General features: G+C 42.8%; 1 long non-coding RNA gene and 1 pseudogene across 1 annotated transcript; one reads left to right on the top strand and one right to left on the bottom strand.

The window, feature by feature from the left end:
* Window positions 1-218: 218 nt before the first annotated feature.
* On the bottom strand, window positions 219-6369 carry LOC103627586 (uncharacterized). Its single transcript, XR_002262075.3, has 4 exons — window positions 6023-6369; window positions 5815-5946; window positions 744-842; window positions 219-570 (listed from the first exon to the last, which is right to left on the bottom strand). It is a non-coding gene; the product is annotated as an uncharacterized lncRNA (long non-coding RNA).
* A 2173-nt stretch (window positions 6370-8542) lies between these two features.
* LOC109939592 (uncharacterized) overlaps window positions 8543-18669 on the top strand; it is a 53547-nt pseudogene continuing 43420 nt past the window's right edge.

Below are 18669 nucleotides of genomic sequence, written 5' to 3'. Positions count from 1 at the left end.
AACTTATTTACGTATCTTTTAATTCTTGACCCATCTAGCGTCTTTGACTAAGAGCCCACTTCAATTGAAGAGTATTCAATTGAGTCCTATTGTTTTTTTCGACAATAGTTGCATATATATATTGCATAATTTATGTCTATCAAGATTTTTATGATTTTCGATTCATCTCAAAAATAAATATAATGATGAAGAATAAATATAATATATAATATAAACGATGAAGAATAAATATAATAAATAATATAATGTCTAGATCCATATATGTCTAGACCCATACATGTCACGTTGAAATATATTTTGCCCAAAAAATCCCACATCGACCAGATCCATACACACGTGAGTTACAAATCAGTTTTGCCCAAATAAGTCCACGAGTCTCACAGCAGCCCGCCGGCTACGAGTCTACAGCAGCCCACCGACTACAACTCTCAGAACATCCATTTAGGTCCTAGGTATCCCGTCGGCTGAGTCCAGCAGGGTACAGACGCAACAACCAAACGCCGGAAACACACGTAGGAGCTTGAAGCCGTCGACGGCTGTTCTGGCGCTACCACTGTGGAAAGGTGTTTCCTGCCATACAAGAGAGAAGAAACATCAAAAGGTTTATAGATCATAAGTACCATCTGCCACCATGAAAAATGTCCTAGGTGTTACTCCTAATGGTTGTTACGATCCGTGATCCATCCATCTAGGTATAGGAACATAACTTGGCCTAATGTTTGGGCTGAAACCATTAACCTTACCATCCTTTTGATTGTTCTTCCAAGATTCTCCATCTTCGAAGTCTCCAAGATAGAGCACTCACCATCTTTTAGGATTAACCGTCAAGTTTTCTTCCCTTGCTGTTGATAGAGACAACCACATATTTAGTTTGAAATTTGTCCAGCCAAGGGGAACCAGTGTCTGCACAAGTTGACAGGTTAGTGACTAATATAGTACATGTTTTAGATTTCACATTAGTTTACAGGTTACACATAAAAACTTAACATGTTTCACAGACAGAACAATAGTTCAAAGGTTTCAGATTTCACACAGGACTCACATATTCACACCCAAGTTCACAGGTACACAGATTCATAGAATTTACACATAAGTTCACAGGTTTCTCTGATGTTCACTGGTACACACACAAAAGTTAACAGGTTTGACAGACTGAAAATTGGTTCAGTTCACACACAAGTTCAGAAAAGAAGCTTCAGTTCACACAAGTTCATAGGTTTCTGTGATGCTCACATGAGTAGCCCCTCACCAATACAGGTTTCACAGATTTAACACTGGTTTAGTTCACACACAATTTCACAAAACAAGCTTCAATTCACACAAGTTCATAGGTTTCCCTGATGGTCACAGTGAGCAGCCCCTCACCAATACAGGTTTCACAGACAGAACACTGGTTCAGTTCACACACAAGTTCACAAAACAAGCTTCAGTTCACACACCTATTTTGAAGAGCGGCTCTAGAGTGACCCATTTTGCCAATTTTGTCACTTGCAAATAAATCAAACGTGAGTCATAATTAAGTATTCATTCTGTTTTTGAGTACCATTTTAGTTATGTAAAAGGAGAAGAGAACATTGACCTACCATTCTAACAATGAACTATATGTATTTGTTTAACTAGAGCTACATATATCAAGTTTGCTAGTGTTGGTCATATTGTAGTGTCAAGTAATGGTTTTTAGGATTTTTTATTTGTTTCACCTGTAGTGTTTTATTATTTCAATGTACGATAGATGGACAGATCTTGGATCAATTCTAGGCTTTTCAGCAACAAGTATCTAGCCAGGGTGGATGAGTTCATGAAGTTTGTTGAAGAGCGGTTTCCTGATGTCACAGAGATCTTATGCCCATGTCGACAGTGCTTGAATCAAATTTCTAAACATAAATCACAAGTAGAGGATGACTTATATATTAATGGGATGGCGAGCACATACACAACATGGATACATCATGGAGAGCTACTATTGACAGGTAGATTACATGAAAATGTTGACCATCTAAATGAACCACCTAGTTTGAATGAGGATGCTAGTATGAATGAGTATGAACAAGATAACCCTGATGATAGATTACCAGAAATGGTGCATGAGTTATTCACATCTGAAGAAGGTATAGGGAAGTCCATGTTTGCAGTTGTGTTAGATGAGATGAAGCAGACACTTCACCCAGGTTCACCATTCATGAAATTTTCTTTTGTGGTTTGGTTACTGCATATCAAGTCATTTTATCGGATCAGCAATGTGGCATTCAATGCAATTTTGAAGTTATTATCATTGTCATTCCCACAATGTTGCCTTCCAACATCTTATAATGAAGCAAAAAAAACTTATTCGTGTATTAGGACTCAGATATGAGTTAATCCATGTGTGCCGAAATAATTGTGTTTTGTTTCGGAAGGATTATGCAAAAAAAGATGAATGCCCAATGTGTGGAGAATCTAGATGGAAAGATGGTGAAGGTATAAATAAGAGTCCTCAAAAGGTACTTCGGTATTTTCCTTTGATTCCTAGGTTGAAAAGGATGTTTTCCTCAAAAAAATATCTGAGGAGGCACAATGGCTTATTGAAGAGGAAGGTTATGGAAAATGAGCTCAACCATCTAGCGAATGGTAAGGCATGGAAGGACTTTGATAAGCAACATGGTTGGTTTGCAGAAGATCCTAGGAATATCAGGCTTGGGCTTGCAACAGATGGTTTCGATCAATTTGGGAAAATGAGCTCCTCTTATAGTATGTGGCCTATTTTTGTTATCCCATACAACTTTCCTCCATGGGTATGTGTCGAGCAATCAAACTTCATGATGTGTCTACTTATCCCTGGCAAAGAATGCCCAGGAAACGATTTTGATGTATTTTTAGATCCACTAATTGACGAGTTGCAAGATCTTTGGTTGGGTGTCAATACTATTGATGCAAGAGCTGGAAAAGAGTTTATTCTACATGCTGCAGTGCTATGGTGCATACATGATTATCCAGCGCTAAGCACATTGTCTGGTAGAGTCACCAGAGGGTATTATGCTTGTTTGCATTGTGACAAAAATCCATGCTCTAGGAGAATACGGAATAAGATTTGCTATATTGGGCATCGATGATTCCTTGAAAAGGATCATCCATGGAGAAAAAAAAGACTTTGATGGGAAAGTTGAAAACCGTGACAAGCCAGAAGCATTTAGTGAGGTTGAATTGAAGCAACAATTGGACAATGTCAAGGATGTTAGACCAGGAAAACATACTCAAAACAAGAAGAGAAAGCGGGATGCAAATGATGGCCAATGTTGGAAGAAAAGATCGTGTTTGTGGGATTTGCCTTACTGGACAGGGTTGAAGCTACAACATAACCTTGATGTGATGCACATCGAAAAAAATATATGTGAGTCAATTCTTGGTACATTACTAGGTATCCTGGGAAGTCGAAGGATAGTACCAATGCTAGGCTTGATATGGAAGACATGGGCATACGAAAATCTTTGCACTTGAAGCATGATGGAGATTCATATAGCGCTCCACCTGCTCCATACACAATGGATAAAAAGCAGAAGCTTGCTTTATATGACTTTCTAAGAAGTGTAAAGTTTCCAGATGGATATGCTTCTAACCTAGAAACATGTATTACAGCTGATGGTTGCAACCTCCAAGGGTTAAAAACTCATGATTGTCATATAATACTGCAATGCATTTTACCTGCCGCTCTTTGAGGAATCATGGATAATGACATGTACATAGCAATTGCTGAACTAGGTAAATTTGTTTAGCAATTATGTGCTAGGACATTGAAGTTAAATGTTTTGCATAGAATGAAATATGAAATCCCAATTGTTCTATGCAAGCTTGAGAAAATATTTCCTCCTGTATTTTTCGATGTCATGGTTCACTTGACTGTCCATTTACCTGATGAAGCTATCCTGAGAGGCCCAGTGCAATATGGTTGGATGTACCCCGTCGAAAGACGGTTATATACTTTAAAGCATTCTGTGAGGAACATGGCACGTCCTGAAGGCTCAATTGCTGAAGCATATGTTGCTAATGAATGCTTGACTGCTTGTTCACGGTATTTTGATGATCTCGACACACGACATAATTGGGAGGGTAGGAATAGAGAGCGTGTTGATATGAGCACGGGTGATTTATCCATTTTCCAACATGGAGTCGATTTACTCGGAGGGCATAGGATTACATACCAAGAAAAAATATATGAAAAGATGGTTTGGTATGTGTTAAACAATTGTCCGGAGGTTGAACAATATATAGAGTATGTCTTCATATCCACAATTTTGCTTCATTTGAATACAAACCTACTAATTTGATGTGCTAATTGTTTATTTAAAAATGCTTTCCAGGTTATACAGAAAGGAGCTACATAATGAAGGAAATCAAGATATTGAAAAAACCATTGAGAAACAATTTGGTACCTGGTTTAAGAACCATGTGAGTTGTTCTTGTATATTTTCTTAAACCATTTTTAGTGGTTGAAGTTGTTTTAACCATCTTGGGGAATTCTGTGTACAGATTGCAACTCTACGATTTGTGAATGGTAAAGATGTAAGTGGTGACCTATACGCTTTGTCATGTCAGCCAGATCTGTGAGTAAGAATATTTTCAGCATGTATTGTTGGTGGTGTAAGGTTCCACACTATTGAGCGTGAGAAAAATAGAAGGACGCAGAATAGTGGAGTTATGGTTGATGGCTCACATAATGGAGAAGATATTGAATTTTATGGTTGCTTGAAAGAAATAATTCAGCTGCAGTACAATGCAGACTCTAGCGGATATCGGTCAGTGGTTCTATTTCGGTGTGATTGGATTGATACGTGTAGTAACAGGGCAAGGATGAAAGATGATGGATTCTTTAGAAGCATCAACCATGCATGTATTTGGTACAAGGATGATCCTTTTATTCTATCCACGCAGGCGGCAAAGGTGTTTTACTTGGAAGATACCAAATATCGTGGAGACTGGTGAGTTGTTCAAAAATTCTCACATAGGCATTTGTGGAATGTGGATGAAATTTCAAGTGATGAAATATCAAAGGGTGTGGAACTGTCATACCAAGATGATGACTGTGTTGATTTTCATATTCAAGATTATGATGTCAATATGGACAGTGATGTGTTGGTCGGTGAAAATTCTTTTACTGTTCATGCAAGTATAGTTGAAGACCTTCAGAGACAAAGGGAGGATGAACCTGAAGATTTATTTGAAGACGAAGAAGATGAAACATTTCTGCAATATGCTAGTGATAATGAAGAGAGAACAATCCATAACGGCGAAGATGATGATAGCGATGATGAGTAGCATGATGAATAATCAGCACAGATTCCAACAAAACAATCTGGTTGCTACTGCTACTAAGTGGTCACTAACATTATCTAAAATTGCTTTCAGATCAGCCCATTTATTTCTATATTTTTTACCATTACTTAAGAGACCAATATAAGCAAAGTTTTTATAAAGGCCTAATAAATATAGGGGAAAATCTCTTTAGATGCTTGTGGTGATAGAATTTGCTTAAAATAGGCCTGCAACCAGTGAATCTAGAGAGAGCATATGCAGTTGTGTATGTAAATACTCATAATTGGATTTATGATACATATATGTCATATATATAAATATTCAACACATTCGACACTATCCATGTTTGACTTTGAATCCTATAAACAAATTGGATTTCTTATAAATATATCCATAGATATATAACCAACGCATTCAACACTATCTATATTTGACTTTGAATCCCAGAAACAAACGACTAGTGTTTGTGTATTTTGCTGGCAGCTACAAGTTAATGTGGTTATGCAAATGGCAGGAATTGAGACTAACCTATCCATCAAGGGTACCACTTCCATCAATACCCCGCCGCCTCCTCCACGGACGCTCCACCTGCGAACGTAAGAAGAAGCGCCCCAGGAACAGGAACCCAACTCTGAACGGTGACTCACCAGATCCAGTAACCTACAGTGCACCAATAGAAGGGTGAGCGGAGGTCCTTCGCGATGGACACCAAGGACGGGGGAGAGATGTCGAGTACCTTGAGCAACGCGTTACTAGGAGGAGGCGGGATGGCAGAGCGTGCTCACGAGAAAAGTGCGTGGAGATGGAACATGGCATGGTCTCGCTTGCGGCACCTAGCTAGATCCGAGTGCTCACCTCCTCAAGCGACGTGAACGTGGATGCAGCGCCAACAGGGGGTTTTGAGGGGGCGGTGGGGGGGACAGAAGTGCTTCTTGGTGAATGTGAGCGGAGATTGAGCGGCAAGGGCGCGCGACAGTGGATTTGGGGAACAACTTGCATCGGTCCAGTGAAGAAGAAGGTTCCTGAATCCTATAGGGGGCGGTGGGGGGACAGAAGTGCTTCTCGTTGACGTGTGGGCCAGCCACGGACAGCGGCTGTTTACTGTGTCTACTCTCCGATAGGTGTCATCTCGCGCCACTTTTTTAGGAAGAAAAACTAATGTGCTCTAGTTATTTTGCTAACGTATGGGGCATCTACAAAATGCAGACTGTTTAGCGCCTCAAAATTAATTTGTATTGGTTTTGGGATACATTATGCACTTTTCTATAATCTTCAGATTTTTTATGGCAAACAACTAAGACCAGATTAAGGCTCCACGCAAAGTTTCACTATTTTTTACCACCTTTGGTGTTGGGGAGCTTCGGCATCCGAAGGTCCTCAAAAACAGGATTTAACAGTATTTCTGGAGTACAATGTGTGAACAGGTATCTTCGGACTAAAGTCGGCACTGCTGTAGACCGGAATAATACGAAGGTTGATACAGAGCCGAAGGTGCGAGCAGGAAAGCTTCGGCGTGACAGCAAAGAGTGGAACCGACTTAAAGATGAAAAGGCTATTCAGACCTCGATAGACTACTACAGAATTATTATCAAATGTAAAGGGCATGTATGTAATTTTGTAAGGGCTGTGTCCCGTGCCAATAAATAGGTGAACAGTATCCCCGTACTGTTCACGCTGACTGGGCATTCACTTTTTGCGTCACGCTTGTATTGTCATCCTCTCTCGATTGAAGGTACACTTATAATTCAATAATATTTCTATTTATGCCTGATAATAATATATAATCGTTCATATTGTCTTTTATATCCTTTACATTTTTACCTTCGCCATCGTTTAATGATTTTATGAAGGTACGTCCTTCATAACCTTCGTCCGTAAATCATTATATCCTAAGGGAAATAATGCTTCGGAGGACGAAGGACTATAACGATTAACATTTTCTGTGTTGCCTTGTTCTTAACTCTTAGTACTTGAGAACAAGTCCCCAACATTTGGTATTTATTTATTTTTCTCGGATTGGAAAGTCATTAAATCATAGAAATCAATAAATAATCCGAGAAGGGAGATCTTCAGTGGAAGTAAATTTGCAGCGGTTAGAAGAAACAAATGCTACACTTTTGAAGAAGAAACAAACAAGAGTACGAAATATGGCTCAAATCGTGAAATCCTACTCCAATGATATGAATCTTAATGAGAGAGATGACCATCTGTGAACAATCTACAAACTAACTTTTGTATAATCCTTTTATTTTTTTATTGCAATCAACTACAACCAAATTAAGCCTCCATGCCAAGTTTCACTATTTTTTGACCACCTTTGGTATTTATTTATTTTTCTTGGATTGGAAAGTCATTTAAATCATAGAAATCAATAAATTATCCGAGAAGGGAGATCTTCAGCGGAAGTAAGTTTACACCGGTTAGAAGAACAAATGGTACAATTTTTAAGCAAAAAAAAACAAAATAATGAAATATAGCTCAAATCGTGAAATCCTACTTCAATGTTATGAATCTTAATGAGACAGATGACCATCTGAGAACAATCTACAAACTAACTTTTGTATAATCCTTTGATTTTTTTATTGCAAACAACTACAACCAAATTAAGGCTCCATGGCAAGTTTCACTATTTTTTTACCACCTTTGGTATTTATTTATTTTTCTCGGATTGGAAAGTCATTTAAATCATAGAAATCAATAAATTATCCGTGAAGTGGGATCTTCAGCAGAAGTAAGTTTGTTGCAGTTAGAAGAGGAAATGGTACACCTTTGAAGCAAAAAACAAACAAAAGTATTTACACCTTTGAAGCAAAAAACAAACAAATGGCTCAATTAGTGCACTGGTATGTCGCATCTTCTCACAATGCATGAGCGCTTAGGTTTGAATCCTCGATGTAGTGGCAAAATTATTTTTTTGATTAATTACAGAACCTTTTTTGCATTTTGTAAACGCGGAATCCGCACCCCACGACCACGACCAACATCTTTCTTATCTCCTTGGCACAAGATTATCTCCTCAACTTCCCCATACTACGCACCGACCTCCCCATACCACGGCGGCGGCGGCACTTCACCAGTTCACCTGCTAGGGCGACGGGACTTCACCAGTTCATCTGCACAAGAGGCGGCAGGACTCCACCTGCACGGGCGGCGGCGAGACGACTTCACCAGTTCTTCTGCACAGGCGGCGGCGGGGCTCCACTTGCACGTGTGGCAGCGGCGGCGGGGCACATCCTTTAGCAGATCCGAAGAAAACATGGCTCCAGGGAGGAAGGGAATACGAAGCACAAGACCAGCAGGTAAATTTCAATCGCTCTTGTACCCTAGGAAAATATGCAACTGGGAACGCTTGGTTGTTGGTGGCCAAACATTTTGAACAAGAGTTAAATGCTTGCAGCGTGGTATGATCCATGATTGGTACCCAAACCTGAGGTCGATACACTAAAGCTAGCTGATTCATCACCGTTGAGCTGCCCTAACGATACCATAGGCCAAGCCATTATCAAACCAGCAGTTGGTTACAGTAAAGGCATGTAAATTAATCTAACTAAATAGGTACAAAAATAGATGAAAAGAGTGCCCAATATAAAAAAACACAGGTTTAACAGAAATTCAGCATTGTTTTAACCTTACACTAGCTTGAATCAAAATAATCTTGTGAATGCCCAATACCTAATGAGGGAGAATAAGTATTAACAGTAATCTACAACCTCAGTGCCAAGTCATTTGTTTAGGGCTTCATTCCACATGTTTGCAGCATAAACTGGCTGCAATCTAGTCCACATTGACATAACCGCCATTACCTGTAAACATTGTTTGACGAAACTAGGGTGACATATAAATCATGCATACTCAATTCAAGCTTTCCAAAGATAGATAAGAATTACCAGGTTAGTATCAAGAGGAGGTGGATAATTATTGAAAGGGAAATGTGCCCTTGGGCCATTTCTAGTATAGTTTTGGTGATTAAGTGCCCAACACGTATTGAGTGAGCAATCTTATGCCAAATGATTGAAGAAATGCAAATCAACAAGAAGGTATGATTCTAGACTTAGTACATTGGTTTGTGTGTACTAATATATTTGTCTAAGTGCTGGAATCAGAGAAAAGAGAAAAAGGAAAAGTCTTAGCTGGAGCAGCCAAGACTCAACGCAGTCTCGCACACCGGACTGTCCGGTGGTGCACCGGACAGTGTCCGGTGCGCCAGGCCAGCCTCCGGTGAACAGGCCACTCTCGGGAACTGACAGCGGTGTACGACTATAATTCACCAGACTGTCCGGTGAGCCGTCTATGACGAAGTCGTCGCTCTCGGGAATCATTCAACGGCGTATGGCTAAAATTCACCGGACGGTCCGGTGAGGCACCGGACTGTCTGGTGAGCCAACGGTCGACTGCGCCAACGGTCGGCCGCGCAATCTGTGCGTGACGCGTGGCCGCGCCAATGGTCGGCAGGGGGCACCGGACTGTCCGGTGTGCACCGAACTGTCTGGTGCGCCAACGGCTCCATTTTTGCAATGGTCGACTGTGCTATTTTTCGAAAGAGATCTGCACCGGACCATGAACAGTGCCTGTCCGGTGGTGCACCGGACTGTCCAGTGTGCCACTAGACAGAAGGCAAGAATTGCCTTCCCAGATTGCTTCCAACGGCTCCTAGCTGCCTTGGGGCTATAAAAGGGACTCCTAGGCGCATGGAGGAGCACACCAAGCATACTTTGAACATTCTAAGACTCTCACACTCTGTCTCCACGCACTCGATTGACTTTCTTAGTGATTTGAGCTCCGTTCTAGTGGTGAACTTGTTGCATTTCATTTTAGCTCAAGTCTTGGCCTGTGTGTGTGCGTATTGCTGCGGATTTGTGTGTGTTGCTTCCCTTCCTTACTCTAGTGCTTTCACATTGATATTTGTTGTAAGGGCGAGAGACTCCAACTTGTGGAGATTCCTCGCAAACGGGAAAAGTGATACGAAAAAGGAATATCGTGGTATTCAAGTTGATCGTTGGATCACTTGAAAGGGGTTGAGTGCAACCCTCGTCCATTGGGACGCCACAACGTGGAGTAGGCAAGTTTTGTACTTGGCCGAACCACGGGATAAACCATTGTGTCCACTGTGTTGTTTTTCTCTGTGGTTTCTGTGTTTCACAAGTACTCCTCTCCAGCTACTTGATCCTATTGCACTAACACCTAATCAAGTTTTGTGGCTTCAAGTATTTGATTTTTATAGGATCACCTATTCACCCCCCCTCTAGGTGCTCTCAATTGGTATCGGAGCCGTTCTCTTCACAAAAGGGACTAATCGCCCGAAGAGATGGATCCTAAGGGAAAGGGGATGATGGTCAATGATAAGGAGAAGGAGTCCATCTTCAACGAGCCAAGGGACGACAAACCTACTGACTCTGGCTCGAGTCATAAGAAGAAGGACGGGAAGAAGAAGAGGCGTATCAAGAAGATCGTCTACTACGACAGCGACGAGTCCTCTTCTTCCCAAAGAGACGACGACTACGACGAGAAAAAGAAACTGGTCAACTCAAACTTTTCTTTTGATTATTCTCGTATTCCGTATAATTCCAATGCTCATTTGCTTTCTATTCCTCTTGGTAAACCTCCTCACTTTGATGGAGAGGACTACACTTTCTGGAGTCACAAAATGCGTAGTCACCTATTCTCTCTCCATCCTAGCATTTGAGAGATAGTAGAGAATGGAAAGCAATTTGATAGTACGGATAACCCAGTATTCATTAACGAACAAATTCATAAAAATGCACAAGCTACCACTGTTTTGTTAGCATCGTTGTGCAGGGATGAATACAACAAGGTGAGTGGCTTGGATAATGCCAAGCAAATCTGGGACACCCTCAAGATCTCGCATGAGGGGAACGATGCCACCATAATCACCAAGATAGAGTTGGTGGAGGGCGAGCTGGGAAGGTTCGCGATGATCAGGGGAGAGGAGCCAACGCAAGCGTACAACAGGCTCAAGACCCTGGTCAACAAAATCAGTTTCTATGGGAGCACGAGATGAACAGACCATGACGTCGTCCGACTTATGCTCAGGTCTTTTACTGTCATTGACCCTCATCTTGTGAATTCAATTCGTGAAAATCCTAGGTACACAAAGATGACGCCTGAGGAGATACTCGGAAAATTTGTAAGCGGGCGGATGATGATTAAAGAAGCCCGCTATGTGGATGATGCTCTCAATGGCCCAATGCCCATCTACGAGCCTCAACCCATCGCTCTCAAGGCAACAAGTAGCAGGGAGACACTACCTAGCAAGGTGGCGCAAGTTGAGGCGGTCGGGCTTAACGAGGAAGAAATGGCCCTCATCATCAAGCGCTTCAAGACGGCGCTAAAGGGTCACAAGGAGAATCCCAACAAGAGCAAGACGAAGGGAAAGCACTCCTGCTTTAAGTGTGGTAAGACTGGTCACTTTATTGCTAACTGTCTCGATAATGATAGTGACCAGGGACAAGAAAAAGGCGGGAAGAGGGAGAAAAAGAAGTCTTACAAGAAGGCAAAGGGTGAGGCTCACCTCGGCAAGGAGTGGGATTTGGATTGCTCTTCGTCCGACTCCGACGACGAAGGACTCGCCGCCTCGGCCTTCAACAAGTCGTCTCTCTTCCCCAACGAGCGTCACACCTGCCTCATGGCAAAGGAGAAGAAGGTAAGTGCTCGAAATACCTCTACGTGTGCTTCTTCTAGCGATGAAGAGTCTAGTGATGATGAGGTAGACTATTCTAGCTTGTTTAAAGGTCTAGATAGAATCAAGATAGAAAAAATCAATGAATTGATTGATGCTTTAAACGAAAAGAATAGACTTTTAGAAAAGCAATAGGATCTCTTATATGAAGAGCATGATAAATTTGTAAGTGTGCAAAAGTCTCTTGCTTTAGAGGTTAAGAGAAATGAAACGCTTTCTTGTGAATTATCTACTTGTCATGAAACTGTGTCTAACTTAAAGAGTATTAATGATGATTTAAATGCTAAGCTAGAAGTAGTAAATAAATCTAGTTCTTGTGTAGAGCACGTTGTGATTTGTAATAGGTGTAAGGATTTCAATGTTGATGCTTGTGTTGAGCACCTTACTTCTATTACAAAATTTAATGATGAAGTAGCAAGTCTTAATGCCCAACTTAAGACTTGCAAAAATGACTTTGATAAATTAAAATTTGCTAGGGATGCCTACACCGTTGGTAGACATCCCTCAATTAAGGATGGGCTTGGCTTTCGAAGGGAAGCCAAGAACTTAATAAGTCAAAGGGTTCCCATTCCCAACAAAGAGAAAGGGAAGGCCCCTATGGCTAGTAGTAGTCAAAAGAACCATGCTTTCATGTACCATGATAGAAAATATTCTAGGGATGTTCATTATAATAGGAATTATAATGCTTTTGACTCACATGCCATGATTGCTTCGAGTTCCAATTTTAATGGTAGGCCTAGGAGAAATATTGTGTCTCATGCTCCTAGGAAAGTTTGTAATAAACCTACCACTATTTTTCATACTTGCAACACTACATTTGTTCTTTCATGCAAAAATAAAAAGGTGGTTGCTAAAAAGATGGGGGCCAAATGCAAGGGAGACAAGACTTGCATTTGGGTCCCTAAGGCTATTGTTACTAACCTTGTAGGACCCAACAAGAGTTGGGTACCTAAAACCCAAGCCTAATTTGCCTTGCAGGTTTATGCATCCGGGGGCTCAAGCTGGATTATCGACAGCGGATGCACAAACCACATGACGGGGGAGAAGAAGATGTTCACCTCCTACGTCAAGAACAAAGATTCCCAAGATTCGATCATCTTTAGAGACGGGAATCAAGGCAAGGTTAAAGGACTAGGAAAGATAGTTATTTCATCCGAGCATTCCATATCCAATGTGTTCCTAGTTGAATCGCTCGGGTATAACTTGTTATCCGTTAGTCAACTATGTAATATGGGTTACAATTGCTTATTTACCAATGTAGATGTGTCTGTCTTTAGAAGGAGTGATAGTTCATTAGCTTTTAAGGGTGTACTAGACGACAAACTCTACTTAGTGGATTTTTCGAAAGAGGAGGCCGGTCTAGATGCATGCTTAATTGCTAAGACTAGCATGGGCTGGCTGTGGCATCGCCGTCTAGCACATGTTGGGATGAAGAACCTTCACAAACTTCTAAAGGGAGAACATGTGTTAGGTCTAACAAATGTGTTTTTTGAAAAAGATAGACCTTGTGCAGCTTGTCAAGCAGGTAAACAGGTGGGAAGCGCTCATCACAACAAGAATGTGATGACCGCATCAAGACCTCTGGAGCTACTGCATATGGACCTCTTCGGACCCGTCGCCTACCTTAGCATCGGGGGAAGTAAGTATGGTCTTGTTGTTGTTGATGATTTTTCCCGCTTCACTTAGGTATTCTTTTTGCAGGATAAATCAGAAACCCAAGGGACCCTCAAGCGCTTTCTAAGGCGAGCTCAAAACGAATTTGAGCTCAAGGTGAAAAAGATTAGAAGCGACAACGGGTCTGAGTTCAAGAACCTTCAAGTGGAGGAGTTTCTTGAGGAGGAAGGAATCAAGCACGAGTTCTCCGCTCCCTACACACCACAGCAAAATGGTGTAGTAGAGAGGAAGAACAGAACGCTTATAGACATGGCGAGGACGACGCTTGGAGAATTCAAGACGCCCGAGCGGTTTTGGTCGGAAGCTGTGAACACAACCTGCCACGCCATAAACTGAGTCTACCTTCATCGCCTCCTCAAGAAGACGTCGTATGAACTTCTAACCGGTAACAAACCCAACGTGTCTTATTTTCATGTATTTGGCAGTAAATGTTATATTCTAGTGAAGAAAGGTAGGAATTCAAAATTTGCTCCCAAAGCTGTAGAAGGGTTTTTACTAGGTTATGACTCAAATACAAAGGCGTATAGGGTCTTCAACAAATCATCGGGTTTGGTTGAAGTCTCTAGCGATGTTGTATTTGATGAAACTAATGGCTCTCCAAGAGAGCAAGTTGATCTTGATGATATAGATGAAGACGATGTTCCAATGGACGCAATTCGTACCATGGCGATTGGAGATGTGCGACCACAGGAACACTAAGTGCAAGATCAACCTTCTTCTTCAACAATGGTGCACCCCCAACTCAAGATGATGAACAGGTTCCTCAAGAGGAGGCGTGTGATCAAGGGGGAGCACAAGAAGACCAAGTTGAGGAGGAAGAAGCACCACGGGCCCCTCCAACTCAAGTTCGAGCAACGATTCAAAGGAATCATCCCGTCGACCAGATTTTGGGTGACATAAGCAAGGGAGTAACCACTCACTCTAGATTAGCTAATTTTTGTGAGCATTACTCTTTTGTCTCTTCTATTGAGCCTTTCAGGGTAGAAGAGGCCTTGCTAGATCCGGACTAGGTGTTGGCCATGCAGGAAGAGCTCAACAACTTCAAGCGAAATGAAGTTTGGACACTGGTGCCATGTCCCAAGAAAAACGTTGTGGGAACCAAGTGGGTGTTCCGTAACAAACAGGACGAGCACGGGGTGGTGACAAGGAACAAGGCTCGACTTGTGGCAAAAGGTTATGCCTGTAAGGAAAATGGACCCCAGGCCTTTTGGCTAATTGAGTTTTGGTGTTTGATGATTAACACAACCTATGGACTAATATGTTTGCTAGTGTTTATAATTATAGTTCACAGGATGCGAAGAGAACGGGACCAAGGCAATGAGGATGCAACACCTCAAAAGAAATCATAAAAAGATGCATAGGAGTCCAATACTCAAGAACAAAAGAAGCCCGAAGAAATCAGCGAAGAAACCCAAGAAGCGGGCTGTCAGCCAGCGCCTGGTGGCGCACCGGACAGTGCTGTCCGGTGTGCACCGGACTGTCCGGTGTGGCACCGGACAGTCTGCGCAGAGAGGCCACAGACAGGCGCTCTCTGGCTGTAGCACTGGTCTGTCTGGTGGAGCACCGGACAGTCGGCACCGGACTGTCCGGTGTGCACCGGACAGACGGCAACGGTCGGATCCAACGGTCGACTGCTATAGGCGCCAACGGTCGGCTGACGTGGCGTGCACCGGACACTGCACGGTGGTTGTCCGGTGGTGCACCGGACTGTCTGGTGCACCCGACGACAGAAAGTTGCAGCTTTCTGTCCAACGGCTAGTTTGGGGTTTGGAGGCTATAAATACCACCCCAACCGGCCATTCTCAAGTGTGGGAGCCCAAGCAACATACCAAGGCATATAGTGCACATTTCCAAGAGCTCATACACCCAAGTGCTTAATAGAATCACTCGGTGATTAGCGTAGGTGCTTTGCAAAGTACTTAGGTTAGTTAGACCGCTTTAGCGCTTGCTCTAGGTGAACCCTAGTTAGTTGAGTGAGTTTTGTAAAACCACACAACCCCTCGGCTCTTGCGTGAGTCGTTGTAATTGTACCGAGTGGGGCGAGAGTCTTGCGAGACCGTGACAACCGCGTTTGTGTCACGGCCGCCACCGTGTACCGGAGGGAACGAGGCCCGCGGCGTTTCAGCCGGAAGCTCGATAGTGGAGGCGGTGGGGAGCGTCCGAGAGGAGCTGGAAGCGGAGCACCACTTGTGCGTGGAGAAGGCCCACGGCTCTCTACGGAGTTACTCGACCGTGGTGCTTGGCCCTCGCGTGGGCTTCCCTTTGCGTAGGGGCACCAACGAGGATTAGTCGGGACCTTGCGTGGTTCCGGATACCTCGGTAAAAATACCGGCGTCATCCACGAGAGTTTGCTTCTCTACTTTGCTCTTTAAGTTTCCGCATTTACATTAAGCATTTAAGTTTCAATCTTGCTTTACATACTTATTTAGTGTAGATTGAAACTTAGCCTTTACGGTAGAGATAGCAACTGAAAGGGAAATAGGCTTTAAACCTTTTTCCTAAATGATTTTGGTGGTTGAATGTCCAACACAAACAATTGGACTAATTAGTTTGCTCTGGATTACATGTTCTACAGGTGCCAAAGATTCAACTCAAAAGCAATAAAAAGAACAAGACAAGGTTCAAAAGAAAGGAGCAAAGAGAAACCGAAGTGCTCCCTGGTATGGGGCACCGGACTGTCCGGTGTGCCACCGGACAGTGTCCGGTGCACCACCGGACCGTGTCCGGTGCACCAGGGAGGATTGCCTTCAAACTCTTCACCTTCGGGTTTCTCAGGCGCAGCCCACTATAATTCACCGGACTGTCCGGTGCACCACCGGACAGTGTCCGGTGCTCCAGAGTGAAGCGGCTCCGAACTGGCCAGCTTCGGGAAAGTGGGAGGTCGCTCCGCTAAAATTCACCGGACTGTCCGGTGTACACCGGACTGTCCGGTGTGCCAGCGGAGCAACGGTCATCTGCGCGCAACGGTCGACTCTGCAAAGTGTACAGTTGAATTCAGAGTGTCAGAGCAGAAGTCAGAGGGGCACCGGACTGTCCGGTGCTGCACCGGACTGTCCGGTGCCACATGAGGACAAAGCCTGCAACGGTCGACCAGCTCCAATCTCAACGGATAGGATGACGTGGCTGGCGCACCGGACATGTCCGGTGTGCACCGGACTGTCCGGTGCGCCCGTCGCCAGCAGCTTCTCCAACGGCTACAAAATTGGATGGTGGCTATAAATACCACCCCAACCGGCCACTTCAAGGTGTGGGAGTCCAAGCAACATTCCAAGTCATCTAGTTGACATACTCAAGCCCTCCCAACCACCTATATTCATTGATACATCCTATACACAAGATCTAGTCTACTACAACCAACACAAGTGCCACAAAAGAGAGAGCGAGCAATTGAGAGCTACTCAATTGAGTTTAGCCCTAGTGCCTTGTGAGATACATTGAGAGATAGAGTGTGCTTCATCCTTGTGTTCATTTGCGCGTGGAGTTTTGACTCTCATTCAAACTTCCTCCAAAGTGTTGGAGGCTTGTAAAAGCTAGCAAGAGACACCAAAGAGTGTGGTGGTCCTTGCGGGATCGAGAGTGATCCTTGAGAAGAAGAAGAGCTCACCGATCCTTGTGTGATCGGTGGAGAGAGGGAAAGGGTTGAAAAAGACCCGTCCTTGAGTGGACTCCTCAATGGGGACTAGGCCTTCGAGGGCCGAACCTCGGTAAAACAAATCACCCGTGTTCATTGTGTTTCTTGCTTGTGATTTGTTTGCTTTCCCTTCTCTAAGTTTTCTTGCGCCATTCTCCGCTAACATCTTTTGGTGTTGCTTCAAGTTTAATTCTCATTTGGTGGAGCAACCCTTCGCAAGAAAGAACCTTACTTATTGCTCTTCTCATCTAAGCCTTCTTGCTTCACTATCCATATATCTAGTAGTTGTATTGTTTATCAATTTCACATTATTTCATAGCAACTTTGGTTACAAGCAAAGGACTTAGTTCTTATACTCCGATAATCATATTTCTTGTTCTAACCACTAATCAAAGGATCTAGTTGGGGATAAAGTTTTAATCTACAGGCTTCGCCTATTCACCCCCCCTCTAGGCGACTTTCAATTGGTATCAGAGCTAGGCACTTCATCTTGAGTCTAACAACTCGAAGTGATGGCTCGGAGAAGATCCCAAAAGAACAAGAGGACCCAGGAGAACACAACTCGGAAGGAGGTAACTCTTGAGATTTTACTTGATGATTGTTCCAATTATGACTCATGGTCTACTAGTGTGATAAATGCTTTTAGAACCATAGATCCACGATTAGAACAAATTATAGACAAGAGTATTTTTCCCTCTAGTTTCAATGGAGAAATTAATTCCGAGGAAGATCAAAGATGTTATCGCTTAAACTATCTAGCTTTTGACATCTTAACTAATTCTCTTAGCAAAGAAGATTATCATGCCTTCATATCAAACTATGACGAATCCATCCATGATGCGCATGATATTTGGACTAGAATTAGAAGCAAATTTGATGAGTCCAAACATGATAGTTCATTTTGTGCTCCTACTTCCTTTGGTATTTGTGATACTAACCCTTGCAAGGAAGAAGAAGAAAATGAACGATGGAGACCAAACGATGAATCCACCTCTCCAAAAGGTTTGTCTTCCCATTTCGATTCCCACATGTGTTGTGTGGCTAATGCAAATGATAGCGGAAGGACAAATGAGGATGAGGAGGAAGAAAGAAGCTTCTTGCATCTCTACGCTCGCCTAAGCCAAGAAGATAAGGCGGTCATGCTCAAACTTCTAGAAAGAGCAAGAGAGCAAAGCGAAGCTCGTCAAAGGCTAGAAGATGCTCTCTCCATGAAAATGCTACACTTTGACGAGTTGACTAAAGAACATGAGGAGCTAAAGTGCTCTCACGTTGATTTGGTCCAAAGGTATGAAATTGTTTCAATTGAGCATGATAACTCTTTACATTGTATCGCTCAATTAGTAAATAGGAATGCCTTGCTTAAGGATCAAGTAGAAAAGCT

This window comes from Zea mays, chromosome 5 (genome assembly GCF_902167145.1).
Source record: "Zea mays cultivar B73 chromosome 5, Zm-B73-REFERENCE-NAM-5.0, whole genome shotgun sequence".
Lineage (NCBI taxonomy): Eukaryota > Viridiplantae > Streptophyta > Magnoliopsida > Poales > Poaceae > Zea > Zea mays.
This window is presented reverse-complemented; position numbering and strand designations above follow the sequence as displayed.